The 23,491-nt window shown below is 38.3% G+C and overlaps 1 protein-coding gene and 1 non-coding gene across 3 annotated transcripts in view; one reads left to right on the forward strand and one right to left on the reverse strand.

The window, feature by feature from the left end:
- DLG2 (discs large MAGUK scaffold protein 2) overlaps nt 1–23,491 on the reverse strand; it is a 1,232,045-nt gene that overhangs the window by 1,009,288 nt on the left and 199,266 nt on the right. The window lies entirely within an intron of this gene.
- Nucleotides 7,312–7,442, forward strand: LOC114236141 (small nucleolar RNA SNORA18). The gene has a single exon (XR_003622156.1). It is a non-coding gene; the product is annotated as a small nucleolar RNA SNORA18 (small nucleolar RNA).

Consider the following 23,491-nt stretch of genomic DNA (forward strand, 5'->3'; position numbering starts at 1 on the left):
TATGATTTTGAGTTCTATAAACTGAAACTGCTATTACACAGTATGAGAAATGATTTTTACAATTTCTCTTAAAGTAGGAAGATGGCGGCTGGGAATCAGGAGAAGAGCTGAAATGTATATATTCCAAATTCCATTATTGTAAAGTGAATGAGGGCTGGGAAGCAGTCAGGGCTGATTAATATTATTAAGTGAAAAGTGTGGAGAACTGAGTCCTGATTTAATAACCTACTGGCATCTGTTTAATCATAGCTCTTGATGACTTTCAGTGGATATTAATTTTTGGTCCCTAGAAATAGGCTATTGATATCTTGACAGAAAACAAGCAGAATAGCAACTTCCTGTTGGTCAACAGGAGTAGGCAAAAAGACTAGAGGCCTCAGCAGAAGAAGCTCAGATTTAAAGACCAGATCTAAAGGTGCTTTGGAAAAAGTCATGAGAATTGCCTGAAAGGGACAAGAAATATATGTACTTATATGTAGTTCAAAACGCAATATAACCTAGTTCTCTTCTTTTGACATCCTCTATCTTCTGGAGTCTGGAGAGTAGGGATAATAACAGCTGACACAGCTTATTCCACTAGATCGTCTAAATGGGGTGTGTGTGTGTGTGTGTGTGTGTGTGTGTGTGTGTGTGTATCACTTCTTTTAATTCTTATCAACTCTCTAAGATGGGTTCTGTTACTATCTTCATTTTGCATATTGTGAAACTGAGACTCAAAGAGATTAAAACATTTATTCAAGTGGTCTAAAAGTTAGTGGTAAAGCTATGGTGTGAAGCCAAGCAGGCTTGCTCCAGTCCTGTGCTCTAAACAATTAAGAGGTATCTTCTGCACCCTGCATCACCTCAGTGGTAGAGATACATAATTTCTTTTCTACTTCTATCTTTTACGTTTCTCAGTCAGGGCATGCACACACAATAAATGAGAAGAAGCATTTGCCCATGACTTATCCCTGCCATATCTAAGTCAGAAGATCCTGAAGAGGACATCCTCTGAGTTATACCAACCCATTACTAAGACTATATCTTGCTTTCCATTCTAGGTTCATTCAGTAAATATTCACCTAGCACCTGATGGTTTGTGACTCTTGATTTAAAAGTGGAGTTGGCTAATGATAAACCACAATAGGACAAGTGATTTAAAATCTTTGAGTCTTCCTTTTCTCATCTGTACATAACGGATACTGATAATGCCTTCCTTGTCTCCCTTATTAGATCAATCTATTTTGCTCTCTCTCTTATTCTTTGGGATAAGATCTATGTCTTCATCCCTACTACAGTGCCTGGAATTTAATAGATAGTCAGAGATGTTTGCTGACTAATCGACTGGATGAATAAGTGAATAAGTAATGATTAAAGCACATTGAATGACATATAAAAGTAATTATTTCCCAATTGCCGGAGGAGTGAGCAGAGAGAAATCAGCAAGACTAAGATGCCAGAGCTACTCCTCAATATAAAAGCAAAAGCGTGGGAAGAGACAGAATGTCAGGACACATTGCCAGTGTCAGGGGAAATCTGATGCTAGTGGCAGATACTAACAAGATGGGGCCCTAGTCCAGGACACAGAAGGAGGATGGGTGTACGACCACACCTTGCTTGTCATAATCGAGTCTTCCTTTTGGCTCTAACACAGCTGCCATAAAGCAGCCATCTTTGAGAAGTGTTTTCTGGACCATTTCTGACGGCCAAAGCAAGTGGTAGTTTTGCTCATGGCCTGCAGAGCCTACCTCAAAGTTCTAAAAATATTTTCAACTCCCACTTGCATGAAGTTCCACGGTTCTTAAAAATTACAGAAATGTTTTTCTTGCCATAACTGTCTCTAAAACTTTCACACTGCCAGGGTCAAACAGGGTTTTCACCTCATTCAGTTGCCCTGGTGCCCTGGCTTGATCCCTGACTCAGCTCCTTTTCTAAGATCCACATCCACATTTAAATCTTCTGACTTCATCTGCTATGGCAAGAAGTTTACTAGTCTCCTTTTCTATTGTAGAGGTGGTTGCTAAAGAAAAGAAGGTTTATGGTGTTTTGGATGATTTTCAAAAGACATTTTAAGTAAACATGAGGTAAAAAATTATGATACAACAGAATTTATAACATAGGGTGTTAATTTAATTTCACACACCAGAGATATAAACTTAAGGCTTTTTAGGCTGGAATATATTACATTTCAGAACAGAGGCACCAACTGTTCCAGTATCAATAAAACGTTTCCATTTATATTTTTTACCCCATAGATTCCATGCACTGAAGAATTTTCCTACCAAGCCAACTGCATATAATAAGTGATGATTTGATCCTTATTAAAAAAACAAACAAACAAAAAAAACTACAGTCAATATGTCTGGAACCATCATAACAAGCTTCCAATCAGGCTGAACAAATCATTGTTAGCAGAGTGGGTGATATAACTCCAGCCTAAAGCAAAGGAAGCAGTTTCTTTATTTAGAATATACAAGACTTTTGTAGAGCCAATGTTCTATTGGATTAGGCTTTCTGAAATATTACAAGTAGCCTGGTTAGGAACTCAGGCTTTGTAGTAGGCAGATGTGAGTTTGAATAGTGGTTCTATCATTTAATGTCTGTTAGATGCTGTATGTACAAGACACTTAATTAACCCCTTTAAGTTTCAGTTTCCCCAGCTATACGATGGGAAAAATAACACTACATAACTCACAAAACTGTGAAGAGTAAGATAATGAATGTAAAATGCTTAGTGCGATGCCTTGCAAATTCAAAAATGTTAGTTGCTGTTTGTGTCATCATCACTATTCTCATTATTATCATCACCATCATCACCATCATCATGATGTCATCCTTATCTTTACTAGATTCAAGAAGTATAAGACATGATTTCTAGTCGCATTCCCTTTCCTATCTGAAATGTCCATCAGCCTGGGGACATGGTATGATGGTGAATTAATCAGGTCAGACTCAAACATCATCCAGTTGATTACTACTGGCTCATTGGGAATCTCTACCTTTGGCAGAGGTTCAGACTTTTGATGTATTTTACTACCTACATAAAAGTAATTTGCCATTACCAAGCAGAGAAATCAGTTTTTCTAAGAAGAACAAAGGCAATTCTCAGTCCCTCCTTCTCTAAATCTAAGTAGTGGTGGGTTTTGGAATTGGTAGGTTAGGCAACTTTCCCCCTACTCACTCATCAACTGCCTCCCCCTCCTACTCAGTCTCCATCCTCTCCAGCTAACCCCTGCCTGAGTCATAATAACGGCTCCTATTTTGGATGTGTTTTTATATATTACATGTTGGTCAGGTCTTTGGATACTGTGGTAGGCAGAAGTATGGCCTGCCAAAGGTGTCTAAAGAAACAGTGAGTGAGTATTAGAATCACTCAAACTGGGTTCAGATCCCAGCTCTAACCACTCACATAGGTCACAATTGATCCAGGGGGGAAGAATACACAGGCCCATGCAGGACATGGTGGGGCTTTCAACTCTAAATTGGGGATTATATGCTCTACTTTGCTAGGTCCCTGATAATGTATCTAAAGCGCTTAGAACAATGGTTAGCACATGATAGGCATTCAAAAAATAGAAGTTTCATAAAACGACTACTGATGTTTAACATGTCTTCATTTACTTTATCAGAAGCGTGATGTCTGAAAGGATCATTTTTGCTGAGGTGAGCATCTTGGCCTGGAACAGAATTAATGAGAAGTTTTCAAGAGCCTTGTCACAGTCTAATGTAGTTAGATCCATGAATGGATTCAGTCGATACAGGTGAGGTGCTTTAAAAGCAGATAGTGTGGGCAGTAGGTACCACTGTCATGTTGTGTAAAAGGCAGAGACTTCTGTGCTCAAAATTATCTTCCTCTTAGATACCTGAACACCCATCTTCGAAGACTGACGACATTTGCATATACTCTGCCCTCAATTTTTTTCCAGGGTCCCTCTGCAAAATGTTTCTTGTGTGTGAAAGGGGAAAAACCGAAGATAACACGTGGAGTTCTAACTCTTACCTGGAAACAATGTGCAGCCCATGCCCTTTGTCTGGGACCACTGTGCCCTCGGTGATGGGGGAAAGAGAGGAAGAAGGTAAAAAGCGCTCTGAAAGGGGCAGTGACAGTAAAGACTACCTTTGTCTATAGCATACTTTGACTTCAAGTAGAATACTAAAACCTAACACTTCCTTCTCCAAAACTGGCTTCTCAGGGACTTCCACATCGGGAAGGCCTGAGACCCCAGACACTGGGCCACCCCAAAGAGAGAGGGGACATGGGCTTAGAAATTGACCCAGGCAAACAGAGAAGAGTTTAGAGTTCGGACTATGCAAGGCATTGGGCTGCAGCCTAGGCAGGTGACCTGCCAGAACAAAGTCCCGGGGGATGACTGACAGATAAATTTGGTTTCGAGGACAAGGGCCAGGTGAAAAGCAGTGATCCCGGCAGAGGACTAGCTGCAGGCACACTGGGCGGTGGGTACAAAACCTCAGCTATGACCGGAAGAAGCAGGAGCCATGCAGAGTCATGGGATCTGGGATCTGAGTGCTGGCTGGCTTATCCAGGGTTATCCAGAATATATCTAGAGGTCAACCTTGACTTCCTGCAACAGCTTTCAAAGGAGTGTCCTGGCCTCCGATTTCCACTCCTTTCTCCTTTTAAAACCCTTCAGTGGCTTTGCATTGCCCTGAGAAGAATTCCAAAATTGCTTAGCACCACAAGTTTTTCTCCCATTACTTTTCTCTGTTCCTGCCACCACTGAAGCACACATACACACATACTCACACATGCTTATACACACGTACCCTCCCCTTTAAAAACAACCCAATTGTGACATTTCTTTGTCAAAAATCCCCCAATAGTTTTCCATTTAAGTCCCATTGTGCCCTAGAGGGTTTATGTAATCTTCCCCCAGGCCATCTCTGACCTCATTTCCTACTATTCTCCCCCTTGGTCACTCTTGCTGTTCCTCTGACACAGCAGTTACTGTCTCAAGGTTCTTGTGCTTTTTAGTTTTCTGTGCCTAGATATCTTGTTGGCTTGCTTTCTCATCTTCTTCAGGGCTCTGCTCAAAATGTTACCTCAGAATTCTAGAGGCCTGATCTGATGGCACTAACACAAATGTACCACCCCACTCAGCACACAAGCCTGAACCATCATTCCCCTTCTCTTGCTTTATTTTCCTTCACAGCTCTCAACATCCTTCAAACTGACGGTAATTAGCATGTCTGCTTTCCATAAGACAAGGGACTTAATTGTGCTCACTTTACTGCTCTGTCATTAGTTCATTGAATAGTGACTGCTGGACACTCAATAAATGTTTTTGAATAAATGTATTAGTTATCACCTATTTTAAGGAGACTCTCTGACCACCCTCAAACTGGTTGAGTTTCTCCTCTGTGCTTCCACAATACCCTGCGCTTATCTCTATATTAGCACCAAACACATTCACACTGGGCAGAATGACCTCTTTACTTACACGGTCTCCCCCTCTATTCTCCAAGCTTTGTAAGGTCCTGGACTCGGGCTTGCTCACTCAAGCAGATGTGGTGCACAGTAGGTAACCATGAATGTTTGAAGGATGAATGAAGGGTAGTGAACAGGCACAATGTCAAAGGAACAAGGACGCTCTGATGCTGATTCCACCGAGCCACAGAATTAGTGTTCCTCGTATTCTCCCAGGTCATGGTGGCTTCCAAGGTGCAGAGCAGGGCTGAGTCTACAGGTGGCGCTCAAGTAAGGATAGGGACCAGGGATCAGGAAGGTCATTATATCCACTGCTTCTAACAGATAATGGCATTTCCTTGTTATGTAGATTAAATAACAGATATGAAAGTGTTAAGCACAAGGTTTGCAGACAGAAGATGTTCAATTAATATTAGGATCTCTTCCTTTCTCTTCTCATAGGAGAGAAACAAATAAATTGCTATGGGATTTCAGAGGAATTATGATATTCATTTTTTTAATATGTGAAACTTGAGGGTCTTAAGACATTAAATGATTTGCCTGAAGTCACACAGCTAATGAGAGGCAGAACTGGGGCTGGTTCTGAGCTCTCCCAAATCCTAGATTACTGCTATTACAACCATATCCCCTGGTCTCTAAAGCCCCAGAGCTGGGGCTCTACCTAAAACATCCTAGATCTGAGTATCTATCCCACTACCCAATCAGAAAGGCAGTGATTTTTGTAAGAGAGATTGGGACCAAGGAGTTAGAAATCCAGAAGTTTTCCTTAGATTCCCCTGGGAGCATATTGCTATCTTCAAAGGAGACCCCTGAGGAAATTGCTGCAATTTTAATTTAAGCAAAATTATAAGTTCATTTGCCCTCTGTACGGCTCACATAAAACTAATTAGAATTCTCATGTCATGAACTGGGGAACCTTGGAATTCATACAAAACATGTTTATTATTTTGCATAATGAAATACGTCAACCTCCATGGAAATTAAAGCAACTAATCATCTCTTATCAATGACATTCAAATGCCATCACACCTCCACTGAATGTCAGTTCTGTTCAGGTCTGTCATGGATCCATATTACTTTGATCTGACAGCAGGCAGCCATGTAGGTTTCAAGGAAGGAGATAGTAAAAGGTATCCACTGATTGAGCTGTGGCTTGTAAACCAACTGGCAATCAAAATGCACGCTACACCAGATGACAGAACCAAGGCACTCATGGTAAGAAAATAAATGACTACAAACCCACATGAAAAGACAATCATTTTCTATATGACAGCTTCCCACAGATTGTTTCCAAAGGTAGACGTGCTCAGTGGTGTGGAGACTGGGGTACTCACTCCCTGACTATCAGCTTAGTGTGTCTTCTGATACTAAAACTGAAAGTGATAACTAGTGATGGGCAACAATAAGTAAGCTATGAAATGTCTTGGCATGATATTCAACATTTCCTAGGCTAGGTTTGAATTCTCTGAAACGCTTACACTGTTTTTCTATTTTAATCTGCAATGATTAAGAAACTAAGATCCAAAGAGGCTAAGTAATAGGTCTTCATTAATTCAGTCAATGACAAGGGGATGATTGGGCGCCAGGTATTATGTGTGGGTGAGGGGAGGCAGATGAATAAACTGCAGTCTTCATCCTAATGAAACCCATCTTCTGAGACATCAACAAACAAAACTGCAACATTCTAAAGCTCTGTTAAGGAGACAGTCAGAGTATGTCAGTAGCAAAAATTAATCACCTAAATAATTTATTAAAGCTACTGGTCAAAAACAAAAAAATAAAACAAAACAAAGCAAAAAGGTGTAAATGGAAATTTTGGCTGAAACACCAAAGCGATAATCTCTTGTGCTAAGAGAAAGCCATATTTTAAAAAAATAATATCTATTGTTGAGGTCTATCCCGATGGGGCTTTTTCTGTAAACCTACATCGTTGGAAACGCCTCATAGATTAACAGTGTGGTTTCCTTTACTCATAGAACTACCTGTTAGATCTGTGGGAAAGAACTACAAGACAGAGCTGCCAAGTAAACTATGAAAAACCTAACAAACTTTTTATCTTAGGTATTGGCATATCCCAATGAGCTGTACTGTTCTAGGGTGTGATGGCTTAGGAGTGAATATGATTTGAACCTAATACATTTTTAGAGGGTGTCAAATTCAGAACCAGGCAGATCCATCTCCTGACCCTAAACATGGTCCTAAAGTAAATCGCTTGAGGAAACTGGATCCCAAAGATTACAGGTGGGGAATTTTGAAGTGTGTCCATATTTCATTGGCGATCAAAGAAGCCTAACTAAAAGAATTGTGGGATGACTCACACGATAACTTCTTTTTGAAAGGGCTATTTTATCTTGAAGATTATGAGTTTGGAGGAACTAAGGTGATTGGCAGTGGAAAGAATCAGAACATGTGAAATTCCTTAAAAATTTATTGACTTAAATAACTTTGTGTTACACATAATTAAAAAAAAAAACCCTTTACACTTAAAAAAATAATATCTATTAAATGCTGAGGCAGTCATTATCTAAAATTCCTGATCCCTGGCACTATAATTTTCTAAACACTTTCCGACATATTATCTTTCTTAATCTCCATGTGTCAGGTACTATTTTTTCATCCTACAGTTATGGAACTGAAAGCAGATAGAAATAAAGTGATTTGTACAAGGTAACAGAGACAGGCAATGGTAAAGCTGGGGCTGGATGCAGGCATCTGAGAGGCAGGTACAAGGCTTTTTTCCAATACTCCACAGGATGAACTGCTTAATATCATGTAGACACAGTATCAAAGCTACTCCCAGAACCTACATTTAGTAATGCCTAATCCCAGGCTGCTTCCACTGCAGATACTGAATCTTACTTATTGTTTCATCCTTAGTAATTTGTTTAAATATAAATGACGCTTCTTTTCAAGGATTTTAATATCTTCTTCTAAACATAGTTGAGTGGTTAAGAATTTGGTCTAGGGAGTCCCAAACCTGATGCTGAATATGCTTACTGCCACTGCCTAGGTAGTTTACTTACATTCTCTGAATTGTTTCCTCAACTGTAGAATGGGATAATGATGTCTGCCTCACAGGCTAATTGTGGTACAGATTAAGTGAAATAATGTATATTAAGTGCCTAATGTAATCCTGGATAATGGCAGATTTTAGATGGAATAGCCACTTACTAAACAATAGGGCCAGTGACAATTTAGTGGCTCAAATTCATCCAGGGACTCAGAAATGCCATACTTTTCACAACCCCATCCCATGACCTTTATTCCAAAGAGATGCTAAAACACAGGCTCTGTGTTATATATTACTAGTGGGAGGCTCTGTGCAATCTACAGACTCATAACCCTGCTACTACCAAAACTGCTGTACTAAACTAAAAGACACTTGCCACCTTAATGGATATCTTAGATGAAAATGCTTTACTGGCTTAAACAGAAAGCAAAGATTCACAGTTTCACTTTAGTTAAGAGCTTTGGGTTGGCACTAAATGTGAACAATTTGCCAGGTTAGCAGATAGAAGCAGATATTTCCGTTTTCTTCAACATTCTTTCTTTCTTTCTCTCTCACTGTGTCTGTGTACCTCTCTCTCTCTCTTTTTCGTGCACCTATGTGTGTGCACGTACACATCAACTACTTGCTTTTAAACTGCCCACGAAGGCTGAATGTAGACATCAGGTTACTTCAGTCTAAATCCAGTCTCTTCCTCTTAAAAGCTGTGTGATCAAGGGCAAGATTATTCATTTACCCATTCATTCGTTTAAAACAATTAGCTGATGACCTACTATTTGCCAAGCATTGCCACTATTTCTAGGGATACAGAGATGAATAAGATACACGGGGTCCCTGTCCTCAAGGAGATTACATTTTGGGAGTAAAGACACAATACAGAGATAAAAATAAACAAACAATAAAATCAAATTGTGATAAAGAAAATAAAACAAACATGGTTATGTGATAGACTGATTTGGAGAGGGACTCCTAGGTGGAGTGGTTTTAATAAAACCTCTTTGTGGAGGTGATTTTTTGAGTAGAAACATGAAGTATGAGAAGGAGCCAGTCAGAGTACTAGAGGAAGATCGCTCTGCTCCGGGTCTCAGCTCCCCGCTAATTTGGGGTTGGAAGAGAGAACTGACAGTTTTAACCCAAGAGTGCAATAAACTCTAGTCACACACAGATGATGTCTCAGCCAGAGTTATTTGGTTGCAAGGGAAAACAAAAAGCAAACAAACAAATGGCTTTGGCTAAATTAAGGAAAAAACGGAATTTATTGCTAGAAAATTGGATAGCTTAAAGAATCAATGAAATATTGGAAAACTAGGTTCAGACACGGACAAAAAACAATAAAGCCTGTAGTGGGTATGAATACAAAGAACTGCTTAATGTCTTTTCAGAGTATTTCCCATCTTTGCATTCACTCCAGTCTGGCCAGGAAGTGTGATCTAGCTTGGGTCACCTAAGCACACTGCCTAAGGCAGGTTAGGGCACCTGCATTTGCAGCCCCAGAGCATCAAAGGAAGTACTCTTGTCCATTTGAACCTGGAATATTAAGCAAAGGCCATTTGAAGGCCTCAATTCTCACATACTTTAATAAGATTCAAGGTCCAGGGTACATTGGAACTGGAAAATGTATCTGGTTTTCCACAATTGAAAAGCTAATGAACTTTGTTCACCATCAGGACTGTTTATTGAGCAACTATGAAGGAACAGTCCTCATTGTTTATAGGTGTTTGGACAGGCACATGTCACTCTAATTTCCAATCAGGAAGAAGAATTAACCAAATGCTCAGCCTGCCCCCACCCCGGAACCAGAATAGGGCCTGAAGCAATCCTGCGGTTTTGCGGCCAGCTCCCACAACATAGTACTAATGTTGACAACAGTTCTCATGCTAACCAACTTTTCCAGGCAGAGAGGAGATTGTCCTAAAGTACAGTAGCTTAAAGGTCCTTATTCCATGATTCGGATGAATTACAGATAGTAATTCACAAATACTTTCTAAAAGACCCTACAGTAAATCTTACTTAATAATGCTGTTGTTATCTATTGAATTCAGTGCATCTGACTCTACACAACGGGATTTTTGGGAAGGGCACCCTCCCTTCCTTCCCCCAACCCAGTTTCCTTCCTTGTTTGCCCCATAGTAGGTTCTCAAACAGAAGTTACTAATACTGGGATATAGACATGATGTTTCCAACTCTCAGACTTCGTAACCATCTAACTACTCCAACATGGAAAACATAAATCCCCAAATGTAAAATTTATGTTTCAAAGTGATAAATTAGGAAACCTTCAAAAGATATACAAAATAATCACTTATTAACTGGATACATTCTGAAATGTTTACAGAAGAAATGGTAAAATACATGGGATTAGGGAGCAAGTAGGGGAAATGGGACAGAGCTAATAATAGTTGTAACTGAGTAATGGGGGAAAAAGGAGTTCAATATATGATTTTTTCTCTTTTTTGCATGTACCTTTGCCTTTAATTCCTCATCTATGGAATTGGGATAAAAATATTTTTCTTACATCATGGGGATTTTGTGAGAAACAAGTGTATGTAGTTTTTTGTAAACTCTTAGCACAATGTAAATGTTAGGGATTTTATTATCTGTAATGATAAAAATTGAACTAATGTCCTCTAAATTATATTCTAGTTCCAAAATTGTCTTCAATGATACAATTACCTTACCAAGTCATTATAAGAGTAATTTGTTAAGAAGAAATAAATGATACAGTGGAAAGACCACTAGAGTAAGAGTGGAGGACTTCTTTTTAAAGTTTAAATATACTGATTCCCAGGAGACTTTATTTCAGATCCTGCTTTTGCCCCCAACCAAGGTTATGAACCCAAGCAATCTGCTCACCGTGAATTTTCCTCATCTGTAAAATGAAGGCATTGAATTATCCCATTTTAGACAATTTTCTTAAAATTCTCTGAACATTTTCTACGAGTGTTTATTTCTTTATTATAGAGGTCTATAAGTTATCCAGTCCTCTAAGGATCTTACTCTTAAAAATGGAAAACACAGATGTAGGTAAACATGTAAAGGGGAGAAAAGGAGAACAAAAACCTTAACTCAAAGAAAATCAGACAGAAAAGGAGTGTATCATCACTCATATCTCAGGAGAAATCCTCTGTGGGGAGGAAGGTCAGGGATAAGTGCCTCACTGGAATGGTTAGGAAAGAAAAAGGCAGAGAACTGACCAGAACTGAACGATGCAAAGTGGAACTGAATAGAGTCTCCCGTAATACATTCTAAAAATTCTCCTGGAAGTGGTGGTTCCAATAACGACTTGAAGGATAAGAGTAAATGTTAGTGGTATAGAGCAGGGGGGTAACTGGTTGAAAAAGCTAGGGCCAAATGGAACACAATTGCCTAGGGAAGAGGCCTTTTGCAGTGGTCTCCTTTTGTAGATAGAGAACTGCTCAAAGATAAGGAAACAGCTTTATTCATCTCTGAATACCCCATACAATTTTACAGGGTTGTCTTAGGATGAAATGAGTTAATATGTGCAAAGGGTCTAACAGTGAGTATGGCAGAGTAGACACATAATAAATGTCTCTGAATTATAGTTTGGGGAGAGGTTAGTGAGTAAAGAGTGGAACAAATGGATGACGATTATTTGAAGCAGGGGAATAGAATGTCAAAGTTTGGACCTTTCGCTAACACAGCCTGCTCTCTGGGATGTCTAGGCCCTCCGTTGGAAGGGCAGTCAGCCTGTGTGCTTCTTAGAACAGAGTCTCTTGGCTTTCCTCAGAGAGTGTCACAGATATTTTCATGAGAACAGATGAGATGAGAGACCTTTGTGGCCAAGTTGTCCTCATCTCCAACTAAGCAATCTGTCTTTGCCACGTGTTCCAGATTCAGGGCTAGACTGCCTGATAAGTTAAAGTGATAGATGGTCCTTAAGAAAAGTCTGACTCAGCGGGTTCAACAGTATAGGCATTTATGTTAGGACTTTAATAAAAACCCAGAAATACTCGAGAACAGATCTCAGTGAAGCAATTGAAATGTTATCCCGTAAGCATAGCTGCACCATTCTTATCATCATGTTAGGTTTGTAAGGTACCTTTAAATTCTGGGACTCCTCAATGTTTATTCCTCCTTAACTTAACAAACACTCTGTAAGGAGATCACTATGTATTTTTCCCTATAATGCATTCTGATGGCATTTGAGTGTGAATTTGAGTATGAATTTGAAAATTTCTTCATAACTGCAATACGGATGCAGATTTTCCCCCAACATGATTATTAATATTATTGATGAAAATAATAACTAATAAATTAATAAACAGAAACCTCAATTAAATTGAGATGGGAGACCAGAAAGGGGAGCTCTCACACCTTGTGATGATAGCAGAGCCCAACAGGAAGAAGAAAGACTCCTCTTATTTCCTGGCAAGGATTCAGCCAATGAAAAGCTAAGAACTGTGTTTACTCTAGCCCTCCCCTCTATAAAAGTGTTCTCTTTCCTTTTTTTGGTGTGGGGATTTGCACGTGGCTTGTCAAGGTTGCAGACCCCAAATCGCAGTTCTCTGCTGATCCCAAGTAAAACCATCATTGCTGGAGAAATATCTGTCAGTCTATCTGTGTCAGGCCAACACAACAAAAAAGAGCTTCTGCCATTTGCTGAGCACTCACTAAGTACCAGACCCTATTCTAGGCCTTTTACATGTGTTACCTCATTTAGTAATCCTATGAGGTAGTAGCATTGCACATCCATGTTACAGATAAGAGAACTGAAGCACAGAGATATAAGGAAGAGCCCAAGCTTCAACTCAGGTGTGTTTGACACTGAAGCCCCTGGTCTTCCCACTATCCTCTACGAAAGGTTAGAAAGTTTCAACTATTTAGATGCTAACTTACATCAGGGAAATCACAGACACAATTGTTTGCATTTGCGAGGCCAAATCCTACCTACTAAATGTTTGGTTCAGCAGAAGCCATTCTGAGTATTACTGATTCTCAATTATTAATGGCATCCCTTTTATTATCAAACACTGCTACGACTAGATATTTTAGTCCAGTATGTGAACCTCATTACTTATTTATCAAAGATACAACTTAAGCCTTACTTCAAAGATAAACCCTGAGATTGTGCTGACCTGATTGCCAACTATTCTTTTTCATCTGCAGGTTTTTTTGTTTTTTCCCCTAAAACCCAAACTTGATTAAATGGTAAAGTAAGAAATTGTGTAATAACTTTTTTCAGGCATTTAAATCAACCTTTTTAAAAAGACATTTTTAACACCAAAATCTTCACAGAGCACTACTTCTTGTTAGAAATATAAGTGATGACCCAAAGCGTCATATATAGATTATGGAGGCTGACAGTTTGAGGAGCTTTACCTGAAAAAAAAAAATTCAATGTGTTGATTCTATGTTTCAGCGGCAACATCTATGGGTCAATTCTAAAATTTGGCTGTTCTTAGACTGGGTGAATTATCCATTTACAGGTGACTCCAGATATAACCTTCCCTTCAAAACACGCATGTATAGAAATGTACATAATAGAAATATTTGTTCTCACTGCTATGCAATATTATAGAGAGTGTGTTTGTCATTCAGTGTCATATTCTTCTGTGTCACATTAGTTGAAATTGCCAGTGGGTTGAAGCGCTGCACTTGGATTCAGGAGAACTGGCCCTGTTGGTGTCTTCCTATATGACAATCTTTCTATACCTCAATTTTGACCACGGTGAAATGATTGTATTAAAACATATCCTATTTATTTCACATAATGAGTAACATGGAGCAATGGAACAGCGGTAAATGATCTGCTGCCTTTGGGGAGCAGCCATTGGGACCCTCCCACTCCTGACAGAGCCCATTGAGACATCTGGATGGGTTTTAAACAAAACGAGTATGTAAAAGTGACATAGTCTTCCTTCCTTGAAAGCTGGCATTAAACGAAAAAACAAAAATAAAAAATAATTAGTATAAGATATCATGAGGGAGGAGATATGGGGATCTATGTATACATATAGCTGATGCACTTTGTTATACAGCAGAAACTAACACAACATTGTAAAGCAATTATACTCCAATAAAGATGTTAAAAAATATATCATGATGTAGGGAATAAAATTTAAGATTTTGTTTTTAAATAAAAAGTAACATTCCATAAGCATATACTATAGAACAGTCACTGTGTTAAACATTTGCATACGTTGCACTTAGCATCTCATTTGTCCTCACAAAATTCCTGTGGGATAGGTACTATTCCCACTGGTAGTTAGGCAATCTGAGACTTAGAAAGGTTAAGACTCTAAACCTCGTAAAAATCCAAACATGTCTAAGACTCCAGACTTTGTAAAAATTATTGCAGGTTTTGAAAGAGACAGTTTGAATTCCAGCTCCATCATTTATTGGTTAAATGGCTTTGAGAAAGCATATAAATTTTTCTCAACTTCAGAAAATAAGGAAACTTGCAGAATTGTTGTAGGTACTAAATGGGATAAAATATTTCTAGGCTAGTTCCCCATTTGTTCAGCAATAAAGATTGTAGTTTATTATTATTACTATTATTATTATCATTTTTTTAAAGTACAGTGGAAAAAATGGTGAATTATTTTCAGACACCTTGTAAATGTTTGTCGAGATTTGGGGAACAAAAGCTAAGAGAAATCAGCACCACCAAACCAGCACTACAACAAATCCTAAAGGAACTTCTCTAGGTGGAAAAGAAAAGGCCACAAATAGAATCAAGAAAATTACAAATGGGGAAGCTCACCGGTAAAGGCAATCATAAAGTAAAGGTAGGAAATCATCCACACACAAATATGATATCAAAGCCAGCAATCATGAGAAGAGGAGAGATTTGGGGAACAAAAAAATATGCTGGGTATCGTTGCAGGATAGAATGTAAATGGAGAACAGTATACTTTACAGTATAACCTGTTACATCTTGGCTTAACTTTCTAAAGAAAGAGTATCAGGGTTGTGGTAGGCAGAATAATGTTCTTCCAAAGATGTCCATGTTCTAATCCCTGGAATTTACAAATATGTTGCCTTACATGGCAAAAGTACCTTTGCAGACATGATTAAATTAAGGACCTTGAGATGGAAAGATTATCCTTGATTATCTAGGAGGGTCCAATGTAATCACAGTGTCCTTTAAAAAAGTCAGAAAAGAATATGCTTGGACAGAAAGAGAGTCAGAAAGGAATTTAAGGATGCTATGCTTCTGGCTTTAAAGATGTAGAAGAGGCCAAGGAATACAGGTATCCTCTAGAAGCTGGAAAATGTAAGGAAACTGATTTCCCCCTACAGTCTTCAGAAGGAACAGAGCTCTGTGGACACTTTAATTTTACCCAGAGAGACCCATTTTGGACTCCTGATATCTAGAACTATAAGAAAACATATTTATGTTGCTTTAAGCTACAAATTTTGTGGTAACTAGTTACAGGAGTTATGGGTAGTATAATATGAATGATGTTGATCTAACTGAAATCTGAAGAAGGAGAGAAAAATAATGAGAATCTACTGCAACCTCAAAAACTTCCCAGAGGAAATGATACACCAGCAGACTACTGACGATTATTCTTCTCCTTCAGTCAGTCTATCCTTAGTGGAGATGACGACATGGGGTAATCATGGCTTAAGGGTATCAGTGGTCCGTTCCTTAAGGCAGGGGTCCCCAAACCCCAGGCCGTGGACTGCTATCGGTCCCCAGCCTGTTGGGGACCGGGCCGCACAGCAGGAGGTGAGCTGCGGACAAGAGAGCGAAGCTTCATCTGTCGCTCCCCATCGCTCCCCATCGCTCCCCAACGCTCCCCATCGCTCGCGTTACCGCCTGAACCATCCCTCCACCCACTGCCCGTGGAAAACTGTCTTCCACGAAACCGGTCCCTGGTGCCCGAAAGGCTGGGGACCGCTGCCTTAAGGCGGCAGATCTAGGGCTATATTTTAACAATGCTTTTATGCCTTAAAACCTGTGCTACTGTCGTTTTCTGAAGCGTGTAGCCAGCACACACAGCCCCTGCAATGCAGGTGACTCCCAGCCTCTTCTCTCCCCAGGAAAAGAATGGAAGCTTTTTTGTTGTTGTTCTAGAGAAATCTTTGTTTTATAGTAAAGAGAGTCAGGTGGAAGCCTACACAACCATACAAAAGGATGTTCAGGAAGTGGTATTAGTTGCATGGAAAATATTGATTATATGATGAGAAGGGGAAAATACAGCCTGAAAAATTATACCCCCAGTGAGATCTCAGAGAGAACAAATGCATTACAGAAGGATTAAATGAAATACACTGGTATGTTAACACAAATTGCTTCTGGGTGGTGGAATTACGGGTGACTTTTGCTTATGTGTATGTTTCTCTAACTTTCTAAATTTCTATAAAATGCATATATTATCTTTACAAAATGAAACTAATATAAACTATAAGAAAATAATAAAATCAGGGGAAAAAAAGGTATCAGTGGTCCAAGTCATTCACTTTAGTTCCCTTGCTCTAATTCTGGGTTCATTCTATAAACTTTTTATTATAATTTGGCTTCCCAAGTAGACATTTCTACTGGAAAGACTGACTGAACTGCCAATAAAGTTTTCTCCTTACTTGGCAGATTTATCCCTCACTGCAGATTGATTAGTGGGCATCAGATTTCTATTCACTCATATATTCAACAAATATTCATTGAGCCTCCTTATTTGTCAGGCACGATACTGTTCCAGATATAGAAATAAATCAAATACAATTCCTACCCTCACAGAGTTCACAGTCTGATAAGGGAAATAGCCTGAAGATCTATAAACTAATAATTACAGTGCAGTGTTGTAAGTGCTAAGGCAGGGGTAAATATAGGGTATTACAGAAGCACCAAGAGGATAGCTAATCTAGATTCCTGGGATCTGGGAAGGCTCTGCAGAGAAGTGATGTGTACATTGAGATTAAAAATCTTATTAATTTGGTTGACATGAATCAATACTTTGAACCTGATCACTTCTGGATATACTGACAAAACTGAGCTCTTGTTTTTACAAAGCTGATGTACTAAATGCTAACAAATAATAATAGAGTGTAGAATGCTCTGTTGGAACATCCATCCTCTCTGACATTTTGGACATACCTTTAGGTATAACTATATATATATATATATGCACTGTAAAATGTAAGAACCTTTTAGTGATAATCAGATCTTGGCTTTCCTGTAGTTCTTTCAAGTTCAATTCAAGGCAAACAGAATCTCACACTATGTATTCTTCTAGGAGTCAGATAATTTCCTAGCCAGGAAAGAAGACTTCAAAAGAAGTCATTTAACCTTAAAAATGTATCATAAGAAACAGGATGAATTAGTATAGAGTAATGATTACATTTGGAATTTACACTAATTCTATTCTCAAATTCGAACTTGCTTTACGTTTTATTAGAAACAGCTATATCTCTACGTACCACTGCTTCAAATAAGAATCCTAAGATGTGGTTGGGAGAAGGTAAAGGTATTTTAATTCTCGACTAGAAATGTGTTTGGTTTGTAAAAATCATCCCAGATCTATAAAAGCTAAACTTTATTAGGTAATTCTTTTTCTATACTAGTTCATGCTTAGCAAGCAAGGAGACAATATTTGATTTCTGTAATATAGACAGAGATAGTCTATTCTCTATAGAGCAGCCAAAAAGATACATTCCAAAATATAAATTGCATCATTTTATTCTCCTACTCAAAACCCTCCACTGGTTTCTTATCTCATTCTGAATGAAACCACAAGTCCTTACTTTGGTTTATAAGACACATGTGAGGTGCCTGCCTCATTCATTTCAGCTTCCACAATACCTCTCTGACCTCACTTCCTACCATAATTCTTCTTGTTCAGTGCACCATTCTGGCCTTTTTGTTGTTCCTTGAACATAGTAAATATGGTCTAGTCTCACGGCCTTTGCACTAGCTGTTACCTTTCATTTGGGCTACTCCATTATATGCATAGCTAACTTTATTTTCTTAGGCTTTTGCTCAAATGTCATCTTAACAGAAATTTCTTCCCTCATCCTTCTATCTAAAATAGTCTCTCATTGTCATTCTTCCCAAAATCACTTCCCCATATCACCATTTTTTAATTCTGCTTTTTTTTCATAGCATTTACCACCATCTGGTATTATCTTATATGCTTATTTGCTTATTGTCTGTCTACTCCACCATAATTAAGTTTGTGAGGATAGGAACTCCTGTTTTATTGACCAATGCTATCTTCAGTGCCTTCATTGGTGACTGATATAAAGTAGATGCTCAATAAGTGTTTATTGCTGACTTAATGTAGGTATATAGGCTACACGGACTCCTACAAAATGGCCGACCCTCCTAATACTAATGTATAAAAATTCTGGATAAAATGTAAAAATAAATATTTTAAATATAGAGCTGAGCTCAAACTCAAGAATTGTAAATTCCTAGGTACCAGAAATGGAGCAGAAACTTGAAGCCAGAACAATCAGCTTATAATCCAACAGTAATATATATATAGACTATAGAAACCAAAATAGCTTGAAACTGGTGTTTTAATGTCCACTTGCAGATAGGAGATATGGCATGGATTTAAAACTGTGACCCTTGCAGAGGTCTGAATTCTGGCAAAGCTTCCCCTTAGATAAAGAGAACTAATCTGATCTTGTCTTAAGAAAGCAACAAGAAAGATGGTCTCTGCTTTAAATTAAAAAAAAAAAAAAAAGTCTATTGAAAGAATTTGAATCTGCAAGCCAGGTTGTCCTGTAGATGTGTATTCCAAACCTACAGTTCCCATGTAGTATGAGACGCTCTTGAGTTGAGAAATTAATGTAAAAAACTGTGGTTCTGGACAAGTGAAACCCGTGAAGTGTTCAGCAGAAGTAATCACACAATTTTTCTCCAGTGATACCTTTCAACTCATGGCAAGAGTAATGACCATTAGTAAAACAGTTCTACCAAAGTTGAACTCACAACATTAAATGACAAACTACATGAGGAAATGCTCCACCAGGAGGGAGAGGCAGCACACATGACAAATGGAAGGATTAGTATATGAAGAATCTGAAAGAAAAAAAACAAAACAAAACTGGATAATTTGGGAAGAAGTACAAAATTTACGTGTTTAAAATGACAAAATAGTGGGTGAATTGAACAGCAGATTTTTCATAGCTGAAAAGGGAATTGGTGAATTGAAAATTATGCAGAACACAAACTATGAAGAAAACGTGATGAAATATATGAAAAAGATTGGGATATGGAGAATAGAATGAGCAGCTCGATTTACACCTACTCAGAAGGAGGTGATAGAGTGAAGAAGAGGCAATACTGGAAGATTCAATGGTTGGAAATTTTAAAAAACAAGGAAAGACATGAATCTTCATGTTTTAAAAAGTATACCAAATTCTAAGCAACATAAAGAAGATAAATTCAGTTCTAAGCACCTTTTAGTTAAACTGCAGACTGCCAATGATAAAAAGAAAACCTTAAAGACAATCAGAACTTAATCAGGGTTCATTTACTCTTATTGGGCTTATCACACAATAATTAGAAACAGTAAATTAAATAAGGTGAAGTTGCCATTCTGGAAGTCCAAAGAAGTGGTAGTTGTTGTTAGTCTGGTAAAATTGTAAAGGAAAAGCTAACTTTGATGAGCAACTACTATGTGCCGGATACTAAGTTAGATTTTTTTTAAAAAGTGTTATCTAATTTAACACCCAAGAATCCTCAAGATCATATTAACCACATTTTATTTAAAAAGTGAAAGTGAGTTCAGACATAGGTATCTTGACCAATCATGCTACTGATAAATGAAAGAGTCAGAATTCCTGAGGATTTGGCCCCAAATTACACTAAACAGATACAAGAACTCAGAACAGAACAGAACAAAACCACATAGCTGTGCTACTAACCTGGTTGTGTAATTTTATTTTTATTAATTAATTTATTTTTTTGGTTGTGTAGTTTTAGAGAAGCTATAGCTTGAGACTGTTTTCTCATCTGTAAAATGGAAGTAAAAATAGTACTAACCTTATAGGATTGTTGTGAGGAATAGTTATCCTATGTGGGTAATATACAATTTGGCACATGTTGGATACTTTGTACATGCTAGCTATTTGTATTAATTATAGCTAATTAATTCATTATAGCTAACTAATAAAAGTTAATTATGACATTTGGCAGTCACTCATTCTAGGAAGACAACATGTTTTATTCATTTTTTGTTCTCTATAACCCTACATAATAGGAATTTTATTAGCATTGAGTGAATTATTAAAGTATGATAATTTATGTTCATAGTATTGACTATGGAACAATAAAAGAAGGTTAGACTTTGGTATTCTCTAAGATTGGAACAGCCAAGTAATCCATTTAGAAAATTTCCCATCAAAAGTGGTAATTTGCAAAACTTTAAAGAATAAATTTAAGTTCTCAGGAAAACTTTTTACACGAAACAACATCTGCCCTCATGTTTAGGATTCAATGGCTAAGGACTTACTGTACTCCAGAAGGAGCAAAATATGTCTGTTTCTCAGAAAATGTTCTCTGGATTAAAAAAAAAAAAAAAAAAGTAATAACATCTATCACCACATGGGCTTGATGGGTACGCCAGGAAAATGATAATGCATTAAAAGAAGATTACAACCCCCAGCTTATAATTTCCTGATGTACAGTGCGGAAACACTTTTTTTTTCCCCTAAATTTGTCGTTAAAACATTTTTTAAGCTATAATGTCGTTCTCCCTTCAATCTAATGTAGGAATAATCAAGTGAAATGAATAAGCGTATGAATAATAAAAATGAACACAATCCTTGGCATGCTTGCGGTACTTTTTCTTTGGACCCCAGAATGAAAAAATTCCTCCTCTGGGAACTGTTGAAAATTACTTCAGATTATACCAGAGTTTATATACAATTTGTCTCTCCTACCGCATCTGGAATAATGCCAGTATTTAGTAAGTGATTTAATTAGCTAACTTAGACTGACAAGTACTGAAGTGCCAACTAGTATGCTAATAGCCAAGGATGTCAGGACCTAAATAGCCCAGTGCTTATACGAATGCTACCATCAACAACAATCTTCGATGTTAAGTAACCGTTAAGGAGTGTGTATGGTACCTGCTGAGTGCCAGGCAACAGTGATGGCCCTTTACATACTTTGATTCCCAAAACTGCCTAATGACAAAAATCATCTGAGATGTATGTTTAAAATACAGTTCAGTCCCCTGCCTGGAAATTCTGATTCTGTTAAGTCTAAATGGACTCAGGTTTGTAGATTTTTTAGAAGGATGGTTCTTATGATTAGGTAATATTTGGTAAACAAAAAAACAACAAACACACCTCCACACACAAAAACAGTATTTTAAACCACACAGCAACCCTTTGAGGTAAATGAGGTGAATTTATTGAGACTCAGAACCATTTTGTGACATCCTCAAGGTCACACATCTAGCAAATGACAGAACTAGGATTCAAAATTAGCTCTGCATTCCCCAAACCCTGCGAGTCTACTGTCCGACATTCTCAGCCAAGGCAAGCAAAAGGCTTTCAGATGATCGCTGTTCCTCAAACTTGAGGAAGCTGTGAAGCGAATGCCCTCGAACTAGGCCCTTGGATAAAGCGAGGCCAGTTTCCAACCAACTTAACTGGGACCAGAATGCAGAGAGTAACTGTGGTCAGAGCTGGAGTGGGTCTGGTTTGGTTTAAACTCTGCTCCAGTCTGACAAGAAAAAAATCAGCTGTTTGGGGGTCTCTGCCTTTGCCCCTGAGTGCAAAGGCAAGCTCTTTTTTTTTAGCCAAGGCAAGCAAAGGGCTTTAGGATTATTGCTATTCCTTTTCACATATGGGCAACAGGCCAGGCAGCACTTCCAAAGGTAATAGGCTTTTCTTAGTAATAGAGACAGCTCTGCCTGTACCCTCCCAGTAGGAGCACCGCTGTACCTTTTGTGTTATACTAACCTTTCTTTAGCTTTTCTGCATGAGAACTCCTGTCTGTCCTCAGATTTCGGAGTAAACAATGTCAATATTTACCAAGAACATCTAGGTGCATAGAGAACACTGTGGGCAAAGTAGATCCAAATGCCAGGATGCGGTGTCTTGAAAACATCAGGTATGAGAGAATATGAGGGGGAAAGGGACTAACTCTGTCCTGTGAGCTTCCACTTTATTTACCTTATTTATGTGTTTATCTTCTGCACTTGACTTTGAGCTCCTTTAGAACAGGGATTGCTTGTCATTGGATTTCTAGGGGTTTGCACAGGGTAGAACATAACGAATGCACAGTATGTTTGTACTATGAATTTGTGAACGAATTTATGTGATTTTAAGCAAATAGACTAATCTCACTTGGTCTCAGTTTCTTTCTCTGAAAGATGTAGGTAATAATAACCGGCCATCTATTTCACAGGGTTGTTGTACTACTGAACGGAGACACATGAGAACACCCTGTAAACCGTAAAACATCATATACGAATACAAGGCAGATGGATTAGGTCCCATCATCGTCTTACCCAGTGCATAGTATTTATCACGGTGCCTGGCCCAGAGTAAGTACTCAGTGTTTGACAACTAACCTGAACCTTAATTTGCCATGAACACAGCAGCACAATTTCACTGAATTCTCACTTCATCTCCGTAAAGTAGCTACAATATTATCATGTACTACATGAAAAAGCAAAACCTAGAGAGACCAATGACTTGCTCAAGGTCACACACAGAGAGTTATGGAAGAGCTTGGACTGACCATGTGGGTATCATTTCAAAGTCTCTGTCCTTAACAATTAATGAGCAAGAACAGAGCTGGAACTGACAGGGTGGGGTGGGGAGCTAAAAAAGAAGAGGCGGAAAGAGAATTAAATACAGAGGATAATACCTCAGCTCATCTCTGCTAACGCCTAGGCAATATAGAGAAGACAGCAAATAATATTCCTAGACATAAAATGGATTTAAATCTAACATATTTTCTTTAAAACAAACATTCATGGCCTCAATACAGTTTCCTTAAGCGAACAAGAAGCAAACAAACTCTGTAATCAATTCCTTCAACAAATTTCACTACCAAAGTATGATGAGTATATTGAAAGCGCTTGAAACTGTCAGCATCTGCTTTGCTGGGGCCCATCTCATCTGAT

Source organism: Balaenoptera acutorostrata, chromosome 9 (assembly GCF_949987535.1).
Source record: "Balaenoptera acutorostrata chromosome 9, mBalAcu1.1, whole genome shotgun sequence".
NCBI classification, from domain to species: domain Eukaryota; kingdom Metazoa; phylum Chordata; class Mammalia; order Artiodactyla; family Balaenopteridae; genus Balaenoptera; species Balaenoptera acutorostrata.